General features: G+C 37.5%; 1 protein-coding gene across 6 annotated transcripts in view; it reads right to left on the bottom strand.

Moving 5' to 3' along the window:
* LOC140693523 (uncharacterized) overlaps window positions 1–20873 on the bottom strand; it is a 127851-nt gene that overhangs the window by 87860 nt on the left and 19118 nt on the right. For 2 of the 6 annotated variants that reach the window (XR_012069284.1, XR_012069281.1), the window contains exons 2-3: window positions 20470–20694; window positions 20025–20287 (exon numbers count right to left, since the gene is read on the bottom strand). The gene's annotated coding sequence lies outside the window, so the exon portion shown is untranslated. Of the gene's footprint in view, window positions 1–13801; window positions 13931–20024; window positions 20288–20469; window positions 20695–20873 lie in introns of those variants that run through there. The other 4 variants (XR_012069285.1, XR_012069288.1, XR_012069287.1 and 1 more) reach the window with 4 other exon arrangements.

The raw sequence follows: 20873 nt of genomic DNA, 5'->3' as shown, positions 1-20873 counted from the left end.
TTTCATAAATAGTAAGCCTTAGTGATTTGAGCAAGCAAATTCAGCTTACTCCAACTATTATTATAAATATAAGTAAGTTTTAAAGTGAAGCTATGAGATCTCTAGCTTTTGTCTGTTTATAAGCCTGCATACAGATTATAGAAGTGAGATATTTCTACTGCTAAAAAAAAAAAATTTCGAAGTCAAAGAGCTCTGCTTAATTGATGTAAAAATATAAGAGCTTAAAAATTAAGTATTTTTAAAATAAAAACTTAACAAATTGACTTTCAGTGTCATGTGAATTGGAAAATATTCAATATTAAGGTAATATTTGATATTGTTTAGTTTAAGTATGTTCTAATAAATATAGACATCTTTAAAATCATCCATCTTAACTATAATAGCTTTACTGTACCTAGGTTTAATGAAAGTCAAATAAGATCCTGTTATATCTGTTGCAGATTTGTCAAAAAAAAAATAACAGTAATGTGCTGTGGTAAAATTTTAAGTAAATTAAATGCAAATGAGATGAGAGCTTTGGGTAAATATTTAAAATATATTTTTAAAATGTATGCTTAAAATAATCTCTAAATGTTTGATATCTTTAAATTCTAGAGTTGTGCTAAATTAAGTTAAATGACAAGATTTTATTAAATATCTATGCCATTTTCAGATAAAATAAGATTGAAAGATGAATTACTTAACATTTAACTTCCTCTTACAGTGAAACTAAAGGTGTTTAGAAATATTAATAAATGGTTGGTGTCACACAGAAATAGTCTCTATTAGTAAGGGAATGATCTCAGTATCCTAGGAAAGTAATATAAATGCGTAAAGGAAGATGTAAGAATGGAATAATACTTTGTTAATGAAAAATAGTGACTTTCTCCTGAAGCTGGTTACCTCTGAATGGAAGACAAAATAAGGGACACACTAATATAAGTATAGAAAGCTGTGGAAGGCTTGTGGAAAAGGAACCCTGAGGAAAGTTTTGTACGTGGTCAGAATTGGCTAAGTTTAGAATCAAATTGGGCAACGTAAATGAATCTTAGAAGTTAGCTGGAACAAGATTAGATTTGGTTTTCTCTCTGTTAAGAGGAAAAAATTTTCTTAAAATATTAATCCACCTTCAGTAACAGATTGTAAAACTTCTTATACCACTTAGCTGATCTGTTCTGCCTTTACATTTGACATATTTTCTTGTTAATGAATTAGTACTACATTACAGTGATCTATATGTTTATCTGATCAAGTGTTCTGAAATCTTTCAAAAAGCTCCCCAAATATAAAATTCTAATTAATTAAATAAAAATTAATTTAATTAATTAAAATTCTTTTAATCTCCAGTTAAGTTTGGGATGCTACAGAAGGCCCCTGAAACATCCCAAAGAGAGATTTTTAACTATAAAGTTTCATTTGGCATTTTAAATAACATGGAATTGTCAAATGAATCATAAAACTTCTAAGGTTATATTGAATGAGAAATATTATTAATATAGGTATTGTAGAAATTATATGGACTCCCTAAAATTCTGGTTTATCTGAAATGTTACCAGTGATAATTATGGGTATAGTGAACAGGTTTCTTTATTGATTATAGTGTAACGGTGTTTAACCATGCTTTTAAATCTTTTGTCATTTATAGACAGTTAATTGTTTTCTTCTGATGGTTTTGCAAAATGCTTTCTCTTCAAGGAGATTTACTGATTTCTAATAAATTTCAAACTACAGCACTGAACTAAACTGGGTAAGACATTTTAAAGTTCTAATGAAAACTCTCATTAAAAGAATTAGTTACATGGGACTGATTAACCAGCTGAATATGGTTATAATTTTTGATATTGTTTGAAATACTACTGCCTTTTAACCTGTTTCCCAGACATAAAGAATCTCTTCTCCTTAAGCTAGTTATGGTTCACAGCAATTTGATAAATTATAACTATGTATACAGACTTGGAACAGTTATCTTTTCTCTCTATCTGATCCCTCAAAAGACTAAAAATACTTAGGTCCCCAGTGGCTCTATCAGACAAATTAGGGAGATCATCTCCTAAGAGATATAGGAGTATAAAGGTATTTTAAGGATTTTAAAGAGAAAAGAATTTACCTAAATCTGTAAGGCAAAAATCCATGAAAAGCCTTGACGTGGCTTTCTTGGCCTTAGAAAACCTTATTAACATTCTACCCTGAGACTCCGTATTAAAACTTCCAACACAGTCAATTTAAAAAGCCTATATGATCAAATAATCAGATTTAATTTGTAAAGAAATTAATCTTGATTTGGCTATATTTGAGAAAACTGAGGGTAACTTTAGAGAGAAAAAAATTATATTTTAGTCGATATTAAATTCTAGTTTTGTTAATTGAGGTCCATATTTACTAAGACACTTCCCAGATCATTCCTTGCTGTTATGTCACACTGCTGTACAGTTTAATTGAATTATGAAAAGAATACTCTAGGTTTGATTCTGAAGCTCAGTAATCTATCCTTGGGTAAAATTCCAATGCCCCATGACCTGCAGCCAGGGGATTATACATACTGCAACAGGCATGACTTAAAGAACTGTCTCCAACCTGAATGGAAAGACCCTTTTTCAGATACTCTTAACTAGACCATACACACCAAAGCTGAAGGAAACGGAGTCTCGGATTCATTTCCTATCTGAAACAGCCCCTGCAGTGCACTGGCTTATAGAGCGCTGCTCACCTTAAAACAATGCCCAAATGGAGAAAAAGCTTCCATACCAGGATGAGAAGAAGACGACATCTGAGCTAGACTGCTGACCCAAGACACCGGACCAGGACTGTATACCAATTACTTTGATAATTTCTCCAACCTTTGATTATGAACTACTCCAATTGTTAAGTTTATGATAAATTACCTATGTCTAGTACTTCTGTGTTACCTTGGTGGGTTTCCCTAATACAAGGCTCTAACTAGGTAGCCCTCAGAAACATTATTCTAAAAAGAAATTATAGTTCTCTTTAGGCCACTGTTGATCTTACAAGGTGGGAGATTTCAACTGGCCAATTAATACCTGCTCTGACCCTGACCATAAATATGAACTTTCTCATAGGATCAAACTCAGAAACACAAGCAAAATTTTAACCCAAAAATACAACTTCTCGACTATTAAATTCTTACTCGTGACTTTATTAACGTTACTAGCTGTATTACTTATATCCTGTCTATTTTATAAAATTGTTGTCTATTACATTTCCCAATGTGTAACTAGGCCCACAAGATTGATGATGGCTAAACATCTTGAAGAAACAGATAAAATTTATAACCCTGAATAAAATAAATATAATAGTGTGATTCTAGGTATGGGAATGAGCAAAGAAGGTTAAACACTTCCTGGATCATAATAGAGTAGTAAGACAGGTGATCCAGAGAACTTTAAGTATCAACAGGGCCTGATAAAAAAAACTAACACCTTGAATGGCAACTCAGAAGATTCTTCACCTGAACTAGGAATGAGCCATCCTAGCAATGTGGGACAAAATTGGTCATGAAATTTCTCTCAAAATATTGGTCGAATTTAGGACCAAGGGGGAACACTGTGAATGAAAATACTACAATGTGCATGAAAATACTGCAACCATGACAGTAAACAAAGAATGCTGAATCCGAGTCATCAGCGGCTGCTGCCAAACCCCAGCGAGTACATGCCTACAGCCCGGCCTCTCAGCCACTCACAGTGGTGCCCTCTGAGCAGACTCAGAGTAAGAAAGGACAGGATACTGGCCCTAGATAGCCAGGGGCTTGCCAAAGGAATGAATTCAATGACCCAAATGTTTGCTTCCCACCATACATAGAAAAGCAGTAAATACTTGAACTTGAGATATCTGGTTTTCTTTAGATAACAAGCAATATTTTATTGTTCCAATTACCTGATCTTTGTTGTAAAGATTCTATTTATCCTAGCTCCTCCCCTACCTCTTGGGAGCAGTCCCTCAGAGTGATCTGAGAGGCTGTCATCCCGGCTCGAGTCCTCCCGCCAAATGAAACATAACTCTTAACTTTTAGGCTGCACGTTTATTTCAGTCAACAGTTTTGGACACCATGAAGCACCACAGCAGATTTCTCTCCACCTGAACTCTCCAAGTAACCAGAGCCTTGGTACCAGCAGTGGCCCTTTGTGCTCATCCGCCTCCTCGGGGGGTCCAGATGAATTTGGCTGAGTCTCTCCTGGTTCTCAGATCTCACATATTGGTTGATGATCCTAAGTTTTATCTGGCGGTGTATCCAGGTACGTGGCCCTCCAGTTGAAAGAAACTGAGGTGAATTACCCACCCAGTGGAGACATCCCGAGTGGGTCCAAGTTGAAAGACACTGGGTTCAGGACTGAGTGGTTAGGTAAGAGGCTGGTCTAATGTTTTCCTCAATTTGGTTACCTCCATTGAATTTTTCAGGATAAAAGTAAAACTCTTATGAGGAAACTTTCAACTCCAAATTTTGGACCATCCTCCTGGCTGGTAACAGCATTCTCGGGTGACAGGGAATCTTCCAGGAGTGGTAGACACAAAGACTTCATGCCACAGAGTTGTCCCTGTGGGAAATCTTACTAGCAAATTTATTCTGAGAACCCGACCTTACAATGGGGAATAGAACTTTCAAAAAAAAAATAAAGAACAGAAAAGAAAAGAAAAAGAAATGACAGATTGCCAGTCTCCAAGTAAAACCCCAGCCAGATTTATGTACATACAAAACTTACAACATTAATCGGGAATAAGAAAAAAAAAAACTCACTCTGGAAATAACCAGGCCTGATAAAAACATTTTTTGGCATTCTGAACTTATAAAAACAAAATCCCCTTTAGTGGGAACTTGGATTTCTCTTCCTGTGTCCTTGAAATGTAAACGTTTTATCTTTCTCTGGATGTTTTAAGTGTGTGCATGTAAGTATATATATGTTTAGTTTAGTTTTTAAAGGAAACCTTGGACTCTGCCATACAAAAGGTTCAAGTATTGTGTACATACGGTGGCCACGCAAATAAATTGGGATTCTAAGCAATTCTTTGATTGTACCAATTTTCAGACATTTTGCCATCTTAAACTTTGTTGCATCAGCCTGGACCACGAAGGCTTTAAGCTTTTGGAGAGTAAACCTTTGAATTTTATTTAGGCAACACCCCGACTCTCATGTGGAAGGGCCTCTTCATCTTATTGGTTTAAAATCACTATATATATATATATATATATATATATATATTTATTTATATATATATAAATTGATGGCCATATGATGGATTTTTTAATTTGGAAAAACTTTTTAATTGGTGAAAGTTTAAAGAGATCTCATTATAAACGGCTGTTTTATTGGTACCTATTAAAATAAAGTTTAAATGCAGAAAAATATATCTAATGGTTAACCTAAGAACTCAGATATAAAAATATAACTGGTTTGAAAAGCTACATTTTTGTTTTTCCTTTCTGATAAATGTTTCTAGAGATGCTAATAAAAACTTAGTATAATTAATGTTAATTAGGTTGAATAACTGGAAAAAGGATTGTAAAAATGTCAAAAAAACAGATAAGTGGCTTATCCCAAAAGGATAAATATTTTTATATGGTTATTTTGAATGAGGTAAATAAAATGGACATTTTTGGATTTACATACAGGGTTTTGATACTACACTACGTAAAGTTAAAAAAAAGGGCCAAAGAGTTCACCTACTCCCCCCCAACATTAAAGTTCAAACAAGTCCGTTTTATTTACCACAGTTTAAAATATATTTATATGTAGACTGAAATACTTGATCAAGGATTGGGACAACAGACCAATTAATGAAATTAAAAATCGAGAAGGGCCTAAGCTCTTTGGCTGAAACTTGGGCATCCTAGAGACTTCTATAAAATTATATACAATGTACACCCACAAAAAAAAGGTTTCTGTCACTCCTTCTAGAAATAAGAATTATTGATTAAACTTAATAAATATAAAAATTAAAGGTATAAGATTTAATAAAATTGAGAGAAAAGTTTGTGAAATTGGTATATTTAGATGGTCTTTATATAAACCTTTTGCTTATGTTGTGGGATAGATATGTTTCAGTGGAAAAACGCTTCCCCTTCTTGGTATTATAAGGCTGGGCACATGTCTATCCCTCTGAAAATATTAATTGAACAAATTAAAGGAAACCAATATAGTTACTTGAGACGTCCAATATAACGTAAATCTAAAAAGTAATTTGAGTAGCTAAAAAAAAAAATATAGGTTTACCCTGGGTTTAACTTATAACTCAAGGAAAAGAGACCTTAATAAATGTCTTATGCAAGCTTTGGAAGACAAAATAAAGAAAACCTTAGTTTTAAAACATGGAATTCTTTGTTTACAGCTCTTCTCACTGATACAAAAATGCCAATTAAGGAGATAAAATTGGGTCTGGGTGACAGAGCATTTATCTGGGGACCTGGAAGAGAGTGTCTTTGTCTTGCAGATCAGAAATATAAATACAACAAACAGTGACCTAGGACTGAGCCTAATTAGCTCAACGAAATAAAACTTGAGGCCATGAAATTTTTGGCATTTTAGAACTCAGAACTCTGACGGGTCCTTCAGACTTTGTGAGGAAATTTTAATTATCTGTTTCATAAATAGTAAGCCTTAGTGATTTGAGCAAGCAAATTCAGCTTACTCCAACTATTATTATAAATATAAGTAAGTTTTAAAGTGAAGCTATGAGATCTCTAGCTTTTGTCTGTTTATAAGCCTGCATACAGATTATAGAAGTGAGATATTTCTACTGCTAAAAAAAAAAAATTTCGAAGTCAAAGAGCTCTGCTTAATTGATGTAAAAATATAAGAGCTTAAAAATTAAGTATTTTTAAAATAAAAACTTAACAAATTGACTTTCAGTGTCATGTGAATTGGAAAATATTCAATATTAAGGTAATATTTGATATTGTTTAGTTTAAGTATGTTCTAATAAATATAGACATCTTTAAAATCATCCATCTTAACTATAATAGCTTTACTGTACCTAGGTTTAATGAAAGTCAAATAAGATCCTGTTATATCTGTTGCAGATTTGTCAAAAAAAAAATAACAGTAATGTGCTGTGGTAAAATTTTAAGTAAATTAAATGCAAATGAGATGAGAGCTTTGGGTAAATATTTAAAATATATTTTTAAAATGTATGCTTAAAATAATCTCTAAATGTTTGATATCTTTAAATTCTAGAGTTGTGCTAAATTAAGTTAAATGACAAGATTTTATTAAATATCTATGCCATTTTCAGATAAAATAAGATTGAAATATGAATTACTTAACATTTAACTTCCTCTTACAGTGAAACTAAAGGTGTTTAGAAATATCAATAAATGGTTGGTGTCACACAGAAATAGTCTCTATTAGTAAGGGAATGATCTCAGTATCCTAGGAAAGTAATATAAATGCGTAAAGGAAGATGTAAGAATGGAATAGTACTTTGTTAATGAAAAATAGTGACTTTCTCCTGAAGCTGGTTACCTCTGAATGGAAGACAAAATAAGGGACACACTAATATAAGTATAGAAAGCTGTGGAAGGCTTGTGGAAAAGGAACCCTGAGGAAAGTTTTGTACGTGGTCAGAATTGGCTAAGTTTAGAATCAAATTGGGCAACGTAAATGAATCTTAGAAGTTAGCTGGAACAAGATTAGATTTGGTTTTCTCTCTGTTAAGAGGAAAAAATTTTCTTAAAATATTAATCCACCTTCAGTAACAGATTGTAAAACTTCTTATACCACTTAGCTGATCTGTTCTGCCTTTACATTTGACATATTTTCTTGTTAATGAATTAGTACTACATTACAGTGATCTATATGTTTATCTGATCAAGTGTTCTGAAATCTTTCAAAAAGCTCCCCAAATATAAAATTCTAATTAATTAAATAAAAATTAATTTAATTAATTAAAATTCTTTTAATCTCCAGTTAAGTTTGGGATGCTACAGAAGGCCCCTGAAACATCCCAAAGAGAGATTTTTAACTATAAAGTTTCATTTGGCATTTTAAATAACATGGAATTGTCAAATGAATCATAAAACTTCTAAGGTTATATTGAATGAGAAATATTATTAATATAGGTATTGTAGAAATTATATGGACTCCCTAAAATTCTGGTTTATCTGAAATGTTACCAGTGATAATTATGGGTATAGTGAACAGGTTTCTTTATTGATTATAGTGTAACGGTGTTTAACCATGCTTTTAAATCTTTTGTCATTTATAGACAGTTAATTGTTTTCTTCTGATGGTTTTGCAAAATGCTTTCTCTTCAAGGAGATTTACTGATTTCTAATAAATTTCAAACTACAGCACTGAACTAAACTGGGTAAGACATTTTAAAGTTCTAATGAAAACTCTCATTAAAAGAATTAGTTACATGGGACTGATTAACCAGCTGAATATGGTTATAATTTTTGATATTGTTTGAAATACTACTGCCTTTTAACCTGTTTCCCAGACATAAAGAATCTCTTCTCCTTAAGCTAGTTATGGTTCACAGCAATTTGATAAATTATAACTATGTATACAGACTTGGAACAGTTATCTTTTCTCTCTATCTGATCCCTCAAAAGACTAAAAATACTTAGGTCCCCAGTGGCTCTATCAGACAAATTAGGGAGATCATCTCCTAAGAGATATAGGAGTATAAAGGTATTTTAAGGATTTTAAAGAGAAAAGAATTTACCTAAATCTGTAAGGCAAAAATCCATGAAAAGCCTTGACGTGGCTTTCTTGGCCTTAGAAAACCTTATTAACATTCTACCCTGAGACTCCGTATTAAAACTTCCAACACAGTCAATTTAAAAAGCCTATATGATCAAATAATCAGATTTAATTTGTAAAGAAATTAATCTTGATTTGGCTATATTTGAGAAAACTGAGGGTAACTTTAGAGAGAAAAAAATTATATTTTAGTCGATATTAAATTCTAGTTTTGTTAATTGAGGTCCATATTTACTAAGACACTTCCCAGATCATTCCTTGCTGTTATGTCACACTGCTGTACAGTTTAATTGAATTATGAAAAGAATACTCTAGGTTTGATTCTGAAGCTCAGTAATCTATCCTTGGGTAAAATTCCAATGCCCCATGACCTGCAGCCAGGGGATTATACATACTGCAACAGGCATGACTTAAAGAACTGTCTCCAACCTGAATGGAAAGACCCTTTTTCAGATACTCTTAACTAGACCATACACACCAAAGCTGAAGGAAACGGAGTCTCGGATTCATTTCCTATCTGAAACAGCCCCTGCAGTGCACTGGCTTATAGAGCGCTGCTCACCTTAAAACAATGCCCAAATGGAGAAAAAGCTTCCATACCAGGATGAGAAGAAGACGACATCTGAGCTAGACTGCTGACCCAAGACACCGGACCAGGACTGTATACCAATTACTTTGATAATTTCTCCAACCTTTGATTATGAACTACTCCAATTGTTAAGTTTATGATAAATTACCTATGTCTAGTACTTCTGTGTTACCTTGGTGGGTTTCCCTACTCCAAGGCTCTAACTAGGTAGCCCTCAGAAACATTATTCTAAAAAGAAATTATAGTTCTGTTTAGGCCACTGTTGATCTTACAAGGTGGGAGATTTCAACTGGCCAATTAATACCTGCTCTGACCCTGACCATAAATATGAACTTTCTCATAGGATCAAACTCAGAAACACAAGCAAAATTTTAACCCAAAAATACAACTTCTCGACTATTAAATTCTTACTCGTGACTTTATTAACGTTACTAGCTGTATTACTTATATCCTGTCTATTTTATAAAATTGTTGTCTATTACATTTCCCAATGTGTAACTAGGCCCACAAGATGGATGATGGCTAAACATCTTGAAGAAACAGATAAAATTTATAACCCTGAATAAAATAAATATAATAGTGTGATTCTATTTATGGGAATGAGCAAAGATGGGTAAACACTTCCTGGATCATAATAGAGTAGTAAGACAGGTGATCCAGAGAACTTTAAGTATCAACAGGGCCTGATAAAAAAAACTAACACCTTGAATGGCAACTCAGAAGATTCTTCACCTGAACTAGGAATGAGCCATCCTAGCAACGTGGGACAAAATTGGTCATGAAATTTCTCTCAAAATATTGGTCGAATTTAGGACCAAGGGGGAACACTGTGAATGAAAATACTACAATGTGCATGAAAATACTGCAACCATGACAGTAAACAAAGAATGCTGAATCCGAGTCATCAGCGGCTGCTGCCAAACCCCAGCGAGTACATGCCTACAGCCCGGCCTCTCAGCCACTCACAGTGGTGCCCTCTGAGCAGACTCAGAGTAAGAAAGGACAGGATACTGGCCCTAGATAGCCAGGGGCTTGCCAAAGGAATGAATTCAATGACCCAAATGTTTGCTTCCCACCATACATAGAAAAGCAGTAAATACTTGAACTTGAGATATCTGGTTTTCTTTAGATAACAAGCAATATTTTATTGTTCCAATTACCTGATCTTTGTTGTAAAGATTCTATTTATCCTAGCTCCTCCCCTACCTCTTGGGAGCAGTCCCTCAGAGTGATCTGAGAGGCTGTCATCCCGGCTCGAGTCCTCCAGCCAAATAAACCAAATCCCTTAACATTTAGGCTGAACGTTTATTTCAATTAAGTCCCAGAATAGACACAACTCATCAATTCTGTAATGGAACACACTGAATCAGGAACCAAAAGCGTGTTTTAGTCCAGAAAATCTCCAGGTTCCTATTTCTTCCTGTCATTATACAATCCCTCCAGAACTCATTACTTTGCTGTCTGCTCCTCTGGCAACCAAACTCAGAGAAGAGTCAACTCAGCAGAGCACCATGCTGGGGAGAACCCCCCGCAGAAGCACTGCAGTCTGCCGTCCCTCCCGCACGCTCTGCTGACCCTTGGTGTCCTCCGTGGAGACCAGGCCAACACAGCTCTTCCCAACAGCTGCAAAGTCGCTCACGTTAAATAAATCATTTTATTTTATATGATATTTTACGTATATACCCATCTCTGAAAACAGCTTTGCCAGAAGCCCAAATCTTCAACATTAATCTGCAAAGGCAAATCAGGTCCCCAAGGGAAAACAAGTCTTAAGACGACGCTAAGGCCTCCAAAGTCCTCTCCACGACCATGAACCAAACTGCCTGCAGGTCTGCAGCTGCAGGAGGCTACATGTCTGCTTTTAAAACAACCCCTTTCTGCCCTCGGGTGCTACAATGCCCTTTTATGCCCTCCCATCACAGGGCAAGAGCAGCCGCTGCAGAACCTTGCAGGGCAGCACTGACAGGACTGGACAAAGGGGATCAGAGTTAAACAAAGCATTCTGATGACACGAGCTTGTCACTGTGTCTCTTTACAGATGTAGACATATATAGAGAGAAGTGGGGTGATATTGCTCAAAGTCACACAGCTAATAAGTGGCAAAGTATATAACTCTGCTCCTCCCTCCTGTGTGACGCCCAACTGGGACAACCACAGGGTTCTCTCGTGGCTGCCTGAACAGTCTTTTCCTATCACTCATGACACACAATAGTGTCTGAACTTAGCCTGCATTTGCAGCATCTTTTCCCTCCAGTTTCTCAGGAACAAGGCTGTTCGGGCCTGTATGAATTCCGGCTTCCTGAAATCTCCGTGCTCAGGCTGGTCTTGCCTGTGCATCCGGCCCGCTGCTCAGAGGCTCTTCCTCCCCTGCAGGAGGACGTTTCTAATCTTCACAGGGACACAACCTCAGGGGAGCTCTCCTCTCGCCCTCAGCATGGCAGGTGTCCCAGGCCTCATCCCGAGCAGCCCCGTTAGGACGGTGTCTGCCCAGCTCTGCTAGTCAGATCAGCAGCCTCACTGCCAGGGATTATACCCAGGTCACACTGCAAACCTACTGCCCGCCTCACAGCCCCCAGCCAGCAGGTCACCTGGAAGTCACAGCAAGTGCCCCACCCAATCCAGAAGTCTCTTCTTTTGCCAGCACCACTGATGAATGGTTTCCAACCTTCGGTCAGTTTCGCACAAAACAGCACCTTCTACTGTGAAACGGGTGGTTTTTCTTCTGCACCTCATCCTTACTGGAAACGTAAAGGGAAACCAAAAGGCCTTTTCTCAACCCTTTTCTGATGAAACCCTCCCACCCACAATACTCATATGCTCAAGAGCTTTGGATCCACATGATTTTCTTTCTCTTAAGCTAAGTGGCTCAAAAAACTAAGGGATTCTTTCTCCTTTGAGGGTATTAGCACTCAGTTTCTCGGCTTTAATCTGTTTTTGTCTCTCTCTTCAGTGACCCTAGCAGTTGCCACCTCTTACTCCCTTCAGCAGCCTCCCTCCCAACTTCTAGTCTAGGAAATCAGCTGTGATGAGGGGCATGGGGGCAGTCACAGAAGATGCAACTAAGGCACAGAGAGGCTACATAATTTGCCCAAGAAATCACCTTGAACCACCAACAGAGTGTGTCACGTCCCTCTGTTTAACTCTAATGCTAAGCAAGTTAACTTTTTGTAGATTATGTTTATAAACAGATGAGGTATGAAAATACATACAAGGACACACATCAACTCTAAGATATTCATTAACTCCACTATTTTGTTTCTATTTATTTTATTTCTATTAAAAAATTAAGAACCCCTGCAGTCAATATAGCAAAATGTTACTGGGTTTTAAATCCAGAATATACAGGGGTTGTGTCATTACTCATTCTTGTATGTATTTTCACAAGACAAAATGATTTGAAAGTCTCTCTCCCCGCCCCCTACTCACTACTGGCTCTCACCAGAGCTCCCAGACCACACATCTAACAGCCTTTCACTTTACCCACAGCTGAACTCATCAGTTTTCCCCCAGAACTCCCTCTGCTGCTTTCCCTCCTCAGAACACAGCAGGACCATTATTTAACTCATTAATCCACCCAGAAACCTGGGCCTTACTCCATCCTACCTTCACAGAAATCATTGATCCTTTCCTCTTTACCATCTAAACATGCCTTCAATCTGTTCGCTTTTACCCACTGACCGTCCCACCGCTCAAGTGGAAGCCAACAACACTGCCCACCTGGACTCATGAGTCTCCCAAGTGGCCCCACAGCCACTCTCCCCTACTTGAGACAAATGTGATTGTGTCTCTCCCACGCTTTTGGACTCATTTCAGACCCACTGTTCTTAGAAGAAACTTCAATTTCTTCACCTGGTGAAGGTCTTTGCCATGAAACTGTCAGCTCAGGAAGGGCAGGACACACCCTCGTCCCTCGGCTCCACCATCTGGCAGAGCATCAGCTTGGGAGGATTGAGTTCTTAGCAAACTACTTCACTTATCCATACAAATCCATGGTAGATTAGAAAGATTTTAGATGTTGAGCTTGACTATTAATTTGGGGATTTTGCACTGGCAACCTGCAAGTATATATTCTAATTATTGTGTCTTCTTAAAACCATACCCAGATTAAAGGAGTATTTGTGGAATGTCTTCGGAGTAAAAGGGACTGTACTTTTACAGATTTTATGTTTTAAAATATGAACAACCCGGACAGGGTCAAAAATAGAACCGCCTCACAAGTGACAGAAGACAGGTGAGACGCATATAGCAACAGGTCACAAAGATGGTAAGAGCAAAGTTGTTTCTCCAACCCCCGAAAAAATTCCTCCAAGAACTGAAAACTCAGAAATTTGAAAGTAAAATACTATCATATAAAGAAAGAAAATAAATAATCCTCTTCATCAGGGTTTCTAGATCTGACTGCAGAGTTATTAGCAGGCCATACTGAATCCTAGCACAGAAAAATCAGATGGACTAGTGGTGAGTAAGTTCCAGGAAAACGGCAGTAACTCCTCCACTTGAAAGAGGACACACACTCACTTGTTCAAGGTGATTGTAAACCACATTCTGCAGAAATTCAGAAGATTCAGGCACCGCTTCTAGATGGTGATGACACGGAAGGACGGCTTGGATGCATGCTTCTAACTGAGTCACCGGCATTCTTACACTGCAGGGGGAAATGGAGGCCCTCAGCCAAGAGCACAGTTGTTCCTGTCATGTATCCCAGGCCGTGCCTCGGGGACTCAGTGTACTGTAGCAGTCCGGCCCCAGGTGAGGACCCGCAGCGTGGCCCAAGCAAGCAGGAGGGGCACTGTGCTTGAGAAATCCCATCCCCCATGGGGGCAAGAGGGGCTGGTGGGGTTGTGTGAACCTATAAATGCTCATAGAAATACACCTGCATACATTGAAGTGATAAAATTAAAAGTAGCAGGCTATTTAACAAAATTTCAATTGTCAGTGTTAATTTTACCATTCCATTCCGCTTGTCCCCTGCACTCTGAGACAGGCTTAGGCTCTCTCACACATGCAGCTCTGATGCAATGGTTGTGAAGTTATTTTACTTTGCTGCAAGTGTCTTCGCTCCCAGTGTCACTGTGACTGTCGTCTCTTAACACAGTCAGATATCTTCCTGCATCTCTCCCTGAGTTCCTTGCTCCTGCTTCTCAGATCCTGAGATAAAGAACAGGTGAAGGCACATGACTGGAAAAGTCAATGTGGACTTGACCAAAGTCCTCAGTGACCCCCTAGGTGAGTGCTGCCCACCCCTTACCTTCGATTCTCAAGGTTCTGCCCAGGGTGACATCCAGCCAGGAGAGAGTCCTGGGCCCTATTAAAAGCTGTGTGGCTTGGGTGCAGGGAAAGCTGCAGGAGCTGGTTCTGTAGCCGGTCCCATCCACACCTCTGCTCCTCTCTCTCCCGAGGCAGCACTGCCAAGCCCCCAGGCTCCCTGAGCTTCTGTCTTTCTCTTCTACTCTACTTCAAGCCCTTTTCCTCTTCCTTTACTCCCTGATTATCCCTAGCTGGAGTGATTTTTCTATCATAGAATCTGAAAAAATTTCCTGCAGCTGAAAAAGAGGTGCCAGAGGTCAACGCGCATATGGTGGTTCCTGAATAGAGCCCCTGGTTAGGGGGACCCTCACCAACACTCATGGGGCATCAGGCATGTTGCACCACCAACAAGAGTTTGCTGTGACACCAAGGCACGCACAGCATCCCTGCTCACTAAATTGTAGTTGTAGTCCTTTATTAAGAAGCAAAAATAAAAAAATTGCTCATGTTTCTTACTAAAATTATTTATGAGGGAGAAAAAGAAATTGTAATAGAAAGAACAAATTTCACTCCATGTTAGATGTGTTCATTTGGCTTTAATCCTGTACCTTGTTTTCTAGGCTCAGACTTGCTATCTCTGCACCTTTTGTAAAAGAAAGTTGCCTTTAGCCTGAAATATCCAGGAGGGTCTATTCTCCGGGCTCTGATCTTTAAGGATATTTGCTCTTCTACACTTATGTATAGATGGCAAGTTGTAAAATAGTGAATAACCTTTCTTTTTTTTGGAGGTTTTACAGGGGCACCATAATTTGACCCACATGGACAGCTGCAGGAACAAAGGATTTCAAGGACAAACAATTCATACAGCAAGAAGTTTGCAACAACCAGCCACATCCCCGCCGCTTTTTAGTATAAAAGGAGACTGAATTCTGCCCTGGGGAAGAGAGTTCTACTGGATAACAATATGCCATTTTCTGGGTCTGCCAGCTTTACAAATAAAGTCTCTTTTCCTTACTCCAACATCTCATCTCCCGATTAATTGGCCTGTCATGCAGCAAGCAGAACGAGTTTGGACTTGGTAACAAATTGACTGCCTTAGAGGTAGTATGTCTCCACTGTTTCCTCATTTCCAGTATTTCACAACCTATCAATTTTATATGCTTTTTAACAACATGAACAAAAAACCTATTACAAGGAATTGATTCCACAGAAATAAAATTATTTCTACTCCTTCAAAACTTTTTTCTTTTCTATTTTATTTTGTTTTGCTTATTGAAAAGAAAATAAATTCAAATCTTTTTATTTCACGTATTTTTATAACTAGATATTGTAAATACTACAAAGATATTTAAATTGCAATAAAAATTGTTCATATATTAGTATAAAGATATATACACAATCAATGCAGATTAGGAAAGGAGTAGATATTTACTAAAAATCCACTGCACATCCAGTCTTTTACAAGCATATCCTGGAATATAAGCTCTATTATCCAGGGTCCCCCACCCCCAATCTCACTGCGGAGTCCCTTAGTAATCAACTACCAAGGCACCAGCATAGAACCATGAGATCACTATTTTAGGTATAAATGAGAGTATTAGCTCATTCAATTCTAAAACAGAAACCTTAAAATAAATACTGAACTTACTTACAGATAAACAAATTTGGACACAAAAAAGTACAGTTTCTCCCCAAATTCACAAAGATAATAACTGGTAAAGGCAAGATTTGAACTCATCTGCCTTGAATATAAAGCTAAGTTGGAAATCCCCTTCAACTGTGGAGGACCAGCAGCACAGCCTGTCACCCTATCTTTGTTCAGATCTGGCTTTAGACAGCCTGAGACAGCACCCCTTCCTATGGAACTCGAGGGCAAACAATAACAATAAGGATTTTATATTCAGTAGTTTCTTAGGTCTCAATTATATAAAGTGTCAGCAGGTCAGCAGAAAACTCTGGGAAATATGAGTGGGTCCAGAGCTTTTTGCTGATAAGAAACTCAATCTATCAGGACAGAGTGACCTTCCCATGAGAGGCCTCATGGACATAAACTAAAGGCAACTGAGCAATGAAAACTAGCAAGAACATGGAACTCAAGCAAGAAGGATCCCTACCATCCCCTGCCCAGTTGCCTCTTCACCTTTGTGGACAAGACGGCAGAAGGTCCATGTTCTTGTCCAAGTTACAACATCATGGATTCTCACCCATATAATATTACGACTCTATGCTGTCTTAAGTCCTTTCCAACTAAAATATGATGACACCAATATCTCAGCGGAATGTCTATGTCTCCACTTTCTCTCTTCTATTAGGAGACTATATCTATGGCCACAAAGCCGAAATTCAATTAAAAACACCATGCACGAAGCCTGGTGAAAGTCTGTGTAAGAGACATTGTTCTCAAGCTCAGTGAGTGAAAACTCAGAAAAAGTGGTCCTTATCCCTCTGCAAGTGGAAGGTAGCCAGATTGTGTGTGTGTATGTGTGCACACGTGTGTGTGTAAATCAAATACAATGTATTGTGGGATGTGCACAGATTTTTTTTATGTTACTCTCATTTCATGAGGATGAGCCAACCTTTAAAGTAATTTGAATCTACTATTCTGAGAGAGTCTCAGGATCTTTTGGTGGAGGATGGGAAAGGGGAAAGGAAAGGAGGAAAGAAGTAAATGAAGCAAAGCTGTAAGTATACTGCTAGGGAAAGGCAAGACATTAATTTTGTTCCTACTTGCATCACACACAAATTAGGGACTGGCTTTCCCACATGTCTTGTCAAGCACTGAGTTGCAGAAGAACAGGTGACAGCCCATTTCTCACTGAGCTTGTGACTGTACGTGGCATCTTATAGACACTAATTATTTAACCTGATCAAACAATCTGGCAGCAGGCTGTAATTCTCCTATTTTGAGAGATAAGAAAACAGGAAGTGAAATAGGGTATATAGCTTGACAAAAGTCAGAGGACAAGTAAACTAAAGAGGATGAATTCAAACTCAGATCTGAATGCAGAGTCTGATCTTCCCACTCCGAGGGCTGGAAATTCCTTAACACACAGGGTCCCCAGCTCCTCTGCTTTGTTCCTGGCACCAAGCATTTCCCATGGCGATATTCTCCAGTTCTCAGACACAGCGCTCTGTGCAGCCAATAACCTCCATTCGACCTTGATCATCTACCTGTCACGCCCACCAGGCTTCACCAGGCAAGAAAGCTGGCTTTCAACTGCATACAAAGCCACCCCTGTTTTATCCTGGACTCTTCAGCGGCTTTTCCAGCGTAAACACAGCCATGAAAGTGCTCACAGTTTGTACATGAGCCACACTACCTCTCTCCATCTCTGTCCCCACCTATACTACTTTGCTATGACCATTTTGAGAATCTTGGAAACAAATTTTTAAAAACAGAAAAGAAAGGATTCTGTAACAAGTACTTAATACTTACAATTTTAAATGAGAAGTTACAAAGTGAGTATTTACAAACCGAATCTGCCTTCCTAGGTGTCAGTTTTAACAGTTAAAATATACAATAGCAAAAAATTCTGACTTAAATAATTAACAAAAACATCAACAATAATCTGGAATAAACTCAAAAATAATGCCCATGTTGTACATGGTGGAAGTACAGGACTGTACTGTGGGGTAAAGTAAGAGGTGTGAAAGTAGAGACATCAACATTTTGTATGGAGGAAAGCAGTTTTGTAAAAATGTACGTTCTCCTAAAGATAATTCAAAAGTACTAAAAAATCCCACGACAGCACTTCTTTTTTTTTTTTAACTTGAAAAATTATATTAGAATTCTTCAGGAATAATAAAGTCATAATACTAACCAAGAAAATTTGGGATCGAAAAGAGAATCAAAAAATCGCACTGTCAGATATTAAATAAATGTTTACAATATGTAAGATATAGTGCTAGTGTAAGAAAGTAAGATTGATAAAAATAAACCATGAGCTCAAAAAGAGACTCTAGTGTACATAAGTATTCTTTACAGGTGGGATTTCAAGTTAAAAAGCAAAGTAGGAATTCAATAATTGTCTTGGGACAATCAGAGAATCCCCTGGAAAAAACAAATTCTATTCCAGTCATAATGACCGCAAGAAAAATTACAGAATGTGATGTGAATATTAGAAAGTACTAATAACAGCGAATATAATTCTTTGCTCATATTAATTCAACTTCTCTTCACTATAACAAGTACCATCATCATCTCCATCTTAGAGATTAAAAAAACCTACAGAAGAAATTTATACCATTATAAGAAAGTATTTCTAAGAATAATATCAGGAATAAAACCCAAAAAGAAGACATTTACAATCTTAAGATTATTTTGGGCCACAACAAAAATGAACCTACTGAACAAAATGAAAGGCAAAATATGACAAGGAAAAGCTCTCTGATACATGTTGATGAAGACAAGGGGTTAATGTTCATAATATACATAGAGCTGTCACAAAGCAACAAGAAGCTGCCTCACTTAAATGTGTGCAAAGGACAAAAGAGATCATTCACTTTTTAAAAGTCAGATGGCTAATGAGTGAAAAATGCTCAATACCTCACTGGTCATCAAGTGCAAATTAAAACAATGAAAAAGTACTTTTGCTCATCATATTGGCACATATTTTTAAAAGATATTCTAGCTAGTGTCCATCTTTGAGAGAACAAACTGTGAGCGATCTTTTGGAGGATGACATGTCAATGGATATGTAAACTCTGAAAAACGTGTGTACACACAGGCTGAACTCCACATTTTGGAATCGTTTCATTTAGAAAAATTCAGTTCAAAAAGATGTACTTATCAGAGCATTTACACAGCACTGTTTACAATGGTGAGAAGAAAAGCTGAAGTGAAATCATATCCAGCGATAGAGAATTGGTTACATAAGTTATTCTACATCTTTTCATGCCCCACAGGAGAAGGAATTTCTTGATTCACTTGAAAGGAGCCTGTGATTTATGTAGTTGTCACATCCAAGGACTAAATTTCCAGAAAACTTAACGAAAATAATACTCATACAAGATCACAGGAATGTTTGTATAAGAAGTATGCCAGTCAAACACCCTTTCTGACAGTGGAAAATGGAGAAAACTTAAGTGTCCACCATCAAGACAATGATGCGGTAAATCACGGTGAGCTGTGGGCACTAAAGTTCCGGTGTTTCGGCGTGGTCCAAGGCCTTGTCCACAGTACGCTCCCACGAAAGGTGTCCTTACACAAGAGACCAAACCTGCATATCAGGAAAACCCTCTACTCTATCTGAAAGGACCGGGTGAGTCTGGAGAGAGAGGACGTCTGTGATATATACCTGAGTGAATAAACCGAGCTGCAGAAAACATATAGTATGGCCTTATTTTTCAATAAAGCATATATACACACACATAGACATAGATTTCTCATATACGTGTATGTATGTGTTTATTTATATGACATAGGCATAAAGGTCATGAAATATATACTCCACATTGTCAGCAGTTTTTACTCTCAGGAAAAAAGGGGAAGGGATGTAGGGGACTTTCGGTACCACAACAGATCTCTTTTCAGAATTTCAGTTAAGTATACTTGGAATTTAAAAGTTTATTTAAGTCCAAAGTAAAATGGACGAGGACTCCACAAGACAGAATGCTATACTAGTCATTAAAAATCATGCCAGGGGAGATAGAATATTGTAGAAAAATGTGTAATAAGCCGAATGGAAAATGGAGGTCTCCACACAGTATACAGGCACACATTGCTCGCTGGTTTTTATGACAGAGGTAATACACACTGATGAAAAGAACAGAAAATAGATGTTAATGTGTTAATTATTATCTCTGAGTACTGGCACCAGGATAGATCCATTTGACCCTTTTTTCATACATTTATATTAAATACACACTATTTTTCATCTGAAAAATGCATTTTTAGATGTCTAGTACCACACATTGGAAAATTACACGAGTACTTACAGAAACAAATAACTAGGAGACACCGCAGCAGCGTCACAAAGTGTAGAAAGGGCGATCCTGAATAACACCGCGCAGTTACATAAGGACCCACAAAGTGAGAGCACCTGCTGTAACAGGGCGCGGCCCCCTTCCATTTGTCAGATGTGTCTTCAGGGCTGAGGCAGTTCTGAGCACGGCCAGTGTCAGTGCTGGTGTCTGGATGGATGCCACTGGAGGTGAGGGCACCTGCAAGCCGAGAGGAAGAACAGAAATCATCCTCTGCTTTTTCTGTCTTGTTTCCTTGTTACTTTTAAAGAGAGGCGGAAATAAGATAAACTGGATCTTTCCTACTGAAATTTCAGTAATGAAACCATTTTTAAAGTGATCACAACTTATATTCTGCCTATGACTGTCTTTTCAACAAA

Source organism: Vicugna pacos, unplaced genomic scaffold (assembly GCF_048564905.1).
Source record: "Vicugna pacos unplaced genomic scaffold, VicPac4 scaffold_19, whole genome shotgun sequence".
Lineage (NCBI taxonomy): Eukaryota > Metazoa > Chordata > Mammalia > Artiodactyla > Camelidae > Vicugna > Vicugna pacos.
The sequence above is the reverse complement of the archived record's forward strand: the minus strand, read 5'-3'. Positions and strand labels throughout refer to the sequence as shown.